This window comes from Tupaia chinensis, unplaced genomic scaffold (assembly GCF_000334495.1).
Source record: "Tupaia chinensis unplaced genomic scaffold, TupChi_1.0 Scaffold000161_4, whole genome shotgun sequence".
Taxonomy (NCBI): Eukaryota; Metazoa; Chordata; class Mammalia; order Scandentia; family Tupaiidae; genus Tupaia; species Tupaia belangeri.
In genome coordinates, this window is record NW_006159635.1 from 416,190 (window position 1) to 421,238 (window position 5,049).

The 5,049-nt window shown below is 41.8% G+C and overlaps 1 pseudogene; it reads left to right on the forward strand.

Annotated features, from left to right (window-relative positions):
- Window positions 1-1,627: 1,627 nt before the first annotated feature.
- On the forward strand, window positions 1,628-3,944 carry LOC102498584 (cytoskeleton-associated protein 2-like pseudogene; annotated as a pseudogene).
- Window positions 3,945-5,049: the final 1,105 nt, after the last annotated feature.

Genomic DNA, 5,049 nt, shown 5'->3' on the forward strand with positions numbered 1-5,049 from the left:
TATATGCTCTATGTAATATGGAGTATATGTAATAGATAATAGATAGTATACCTATTATATAATAATATTATACCTATTATATATACTATATATACATATATATAGTAATGATTATATACATATAATGTGTATTATATATTAATATAGTATATATACTATATTATATATAATCTCTCTATATAATATGTATATAGTATATAGTGTGTATATATTATAGATACGTATTTGAAACTGCCTCTTTTATATATAGATAGATCTATATATACAGATACATAGATTTATAGAGATATCTATAGGGAGATATAGGCTATAGGGATATATTTTAATTGCCAAAGGTTGAGAGAGAGACAGAGGGAGAGGAAGAAAGCAGTCTCCAGAGGGGCATGGTTATGCAATTGCATCTCCATATCTCTGTCATGTTGGGATTCTAAACATTTTTTTAAGCCACTGGGGCTGGGATTCAAACCACAGTTGGCCATATGGGATCCAGCTTACTTAACTATTGGACTACAAAGCCAACCCCAGATAGATTTTAATAATTAAAAAACAAACCGACATGCATTGAGGTTTTCCTACCTGTAGGCTCTGTTGTGAACCCTTTGCGAATATAAACTAATTTCATACCCACAGTTGGTTACTTGAGATGCCATGACCAAGGCAGCAATATGGCCTGTTTAAGGTCATAAGTAGAAAACCCTGATTTTGAGCCAAGGCAGAATTTTACAGATGGTCTCATTGAGAGCCTTTATTAAAATTCCCATGAAGAATAATAGAACATGATTGTAAAAGTGTTACAAGACTGAGTTTTAATCTTCCTCTGTGTGATAATTTTGCCATTCATCTTTTCTGACAATGATAAATGCATGGTGAAAGCTTGATTGGTGGGAAAAAAAACTAAAGAAAAAGTACTTTCAAACTAATTTATTTTAATTGTGATTTCTGATTTACATAAAATCATTGTACATGTCTGTGGGGTAGAGTGTGGCTCTTTGAAAGCATGCATCTGGTACCACCGCCAAGCCAACGGTGTGGTTCTCCACCATCTTCAGCACTGAATATTGGGTTACATTGTGCACGTTTGAGTTTCACTGTAGTTTTTGGAAGTACACACTGAATGGCAATGACCCTTCTGCTCTCGGTGGTCCCGTGTTCGTAACCAGGTCCGCTGCTCACATGCACTTGTCTATTCATCACTTCCTCCCAACCTCCTGCCGGTGCTCTCTCTGCTTTTCTGCTGGCGAGTCCTATCACTCAGCCATGAAGAACAATGAATTCCTGGCATTGAGACAAAACAGATGAACCTAGAAGATATAATATGAAGAGAACTAAGCCAGGCCATGAAAAAGTACTGTACGTCCCCACTTAATGAAAACCAAGTGTTCTCATTCAAATTAAGTTCAAAGCAGTGTCTCTTGGCGCGGAGCCGCTCAAACTGCTGGCACAGAAAATCTCTGAGACGGACTGGGGGCGTGCAGAGAGAGAAAACCTGTGGTCACTAACTCCTTACGGAGCCGCTCAAACTGCTGGCCCAGAAAATCTCTGAGACGGATTGGGGGCGTGCAGAGAGAGAGAAAACCTGTGGTCACTAACTCCTTCACCAAGGAAGAGAGATTTGGGGAACGACAGCATGTCAGAGGCTGTGAAAATGCCTGCCCAGGGAAGAAAGATGGTCGTAGAGGAGTCATGGTGCCATGATGGGCCCACGTCCATGGCCCCTGCCACTGCAGAGGATCGGCAGAGAACACCCCAGGAGTACCTTGCAGCCAAGGGGAAACTGAAGAACCAAAACACCAAGCCTTATCTAAAAGCCAACAATAACTGCCCGAATCCACCACCTCCTAAGTCTACTATTAGACCCAAAAAGGATGTTACCCACCATGTTGTCTTCCTGTCAAAACCACAAGGCCCATTAGCATTAAACCCCAGCCCAGAACAGCCAATAACCCAGGGTCACAGAAGCCAAAATTGGAGTGACCAAAACTTGCGGGCGAAGGGCTGACTTCAGGATGTGTTTCTTCCACCCCAAACGGTAAGTCCTTCCAGCAGGACTCATCAGCTGCATGACAGCGGATCACCCACTGCAGGAGAACTGTCAAGAAAAACTGTGGGGTTATCCAATATGCAGGCATTGAAACTTACAAGCAGCAGGTAACAGATCAAGGAAATGCTCTAAGTATAGACTCTGTGGACAGTACCCATGTTGACCAACCTTCGGCTATCTTTTTAAAAGAGATGAACAACAAGAACTTGCCCCAAACCTTATCAGAATCTGAGAGGAAGCTAGACCCTGAATCGTGTGCCATAACTAAGACAAAGACGAACTCTTATATTACAATCAAGGGCAGTTTGGCTCCTCAACAAGCCATGGGCCAAAGTTCAGTGAACAGTGCTGTTCTTACAGACAGAGTTAATAAGCAACTCATCAGAGAAATACAAACCAGGACTCCACCAGTAAACTCACAGCTGCCGTCTCAGGAGCAGGTCTTACAAGACCAGGAGAAAAGCACTCAAGAACAGTTCCCTCTCACCCTATTCAGATCTTCAGTAGGACTCAAGTATGAAAGAAACCAGTGGTCAAGGACATAAAGGACATAAATGTTAGAAGGAGTAAATACGGAGGACCAAAAGAAACTAAGTTACAGTCACTCCTTGTTAACGAGCAGAAAGTAAAACCTAACCCCAGGATACACCCCAATTTGCTTCGGAGTGGATATGATAACACACATCCAAATGTGAAGCGAAATCAGAAGTCCACTCAGCCTTGTTTTAGACCGCCAACGTTGTGTGTACTGCAGAGCTCGAAAGCCATAAGCCAGAGGTCTCCTCTGACCACTGCCAACTTTAATTCAGTCATTCCAAGCACCCCAAGCATTAGAGCAGATGGAACCAATGGTAATAAATACAACAACTTTCTACAAAAAACACAGACTTTGCACTCCAAGCTGAAAAAGACTCTTCCTCAGAATCATTTTCTGAAAAAGACAGCTCCAAAAAACACAGGCTGGTCACACACTCATAAATAGGAAAGGAGTCCTAAATGAGACCGAGGCTAATCCAGATACGAAGAAGGAACCAACAGCAGAAGATCGAAGGAAGCAACTAGAAGAATGGCAGAAATCTAAGGGGAAAATCTATAAACGGCCTCCTATGGAACTTAAAACAAACAAAATAATAGAGAAAACGAATATCTCATTCTGGAAGGGCACTGAAAAAGAAGAGGAGACAAAGAAAGCCCAGCTTGAACTGTTCCACAAAATGAACACCCTGAGCGAATGTCTACAGCTCGCCGAAGGGGGGGTACCTTCTAAGGAGATATTTACCATGTTGTTCAGCATTCCTGAGGCCGAAAATTTTGCCAATTCTGGATCTGCAAAGCCAAGTCGTTGGCACATAAAAGCAACTGTGATGTTATTGGACTGTATGAAGAAGCCATTAAAAATGGAGCAACACCAATACGAGAGTTGCGAGAAGTCATTCTTAATAGTTCGCAAGACTTAAGCAGAAAGGAGGAAGAAATGACCTCTGCTGAAACTAATAGAGCATCAGTGGAAGAGCATCAGTGAAGATGGAACCTGAAGAGCATTGTCTTTTTCCAAAAGAGAGGGAACAGGTTGTAGCAGTACCCCCCCCCCCAATAAACCCGGGGTGAGAGCTGCAGAATCATCCTGGTATCCAATCACAGATCGCCTCAATCCCAAGCTTAAGTGGAATCCCGGAAGTGTGAGACATGAAGCTCATCACTCCTGTGCGGCCTTCAACAAGGATCAAGCAGGCAATGTCCCGCTACCTGGAAGTGCTGCAGGAACACAAGCTAGTGGTGGCACCTCTTGACGAGCTATTAGAAGTAGAAGAAAACAGAGTGTTTCATATTTCGTAAAAATGAGACTTTGCCTGTAGTGTTGGGTTTCAAATCCTTTAATCATAATTTCTTGATGCCTTTTTAATAGAATAAAATAGATGTTTCAGACCCGCTCCCACCATAACAAAGATGACTGCCTACCCAGGATGGAGCTTGCTAAGAAGGAACTGGTGAGACTGGACATGGAGCCATGGTCACGCACATGTACACAGACTGTAACTGCAGAGACCAAAGTCCGAAAGAAAATAAATAGCTCCACCACCACCCCCCGCCCCCCGCGTGTGTCTTTGTGGCACATAGCTCTCAAATATGTTAGTGACCAGTCAGAGTGAATTCACAGGAGAGGGCGTGTTCTCAGTGGGCCTTGTTACAGATGAATAAGGATGACATTTAACCCAAGTCACGTTCATTCTGGATCAGTTTGACGAGTTTCTTTCCGTTTTGAAAGACCTCCGTCTAGTAAGGGAAAAGTGCATGGTGATAGAGGTACACAACCCTCATCTACAAATCTGAAATCTAAGCTCCTTGGCCAAGTGACTTGTTCCTAAGTTTGGCACCAAAATGCATTTAGGTGCAAAACCGACTTGCGATGAGGTTATGCGTGTTTTTATGTATCACATTTAGTATGAATATTCATACATTTTGCTGCAAAAGTTGTAATAAGTTTCATTCTGTGGAGCTGTTCTAGACTCTGCCTGTGGGCATTACATAATAAATTGAGTCTATACCATATTACTTTTTCTCAAATCCAACACATTCTGAATCCCCAAATACATCTGGCCCCAGGGCTTTCCGGTGAAGGATTTGGACCTATATTGGCAAAGGAAATGAACTGTAGACTTCCTATTTCTAATTTAGATTATGTTCATATTACACTCCTAGTTGCTTTGGGGAAACATTATTTATCAAGAGTTAAAACTTTATGGCCAGCCAATATGCAGTCTTTATGAATCATTCGTTTTAATAGAGCTGAGTTAAACTGTTGGAAATCTTTGGAACGTTGTTTTAAAGAAAAATTGACTTTTTTTTTTCAGGGTCTGAAGCCCTTCTGCAAAAGGGAATTGAGTTGAAGCTGAGGTAGGTCTTCCATTCTTCAGTGGACTAGATTTCAGAAGATTAGATTATCTGTTGAAACAAATTTCTCAAACATAAAGATTTGTGACTGCATGCTCTCAAAAACGAAACAGCTG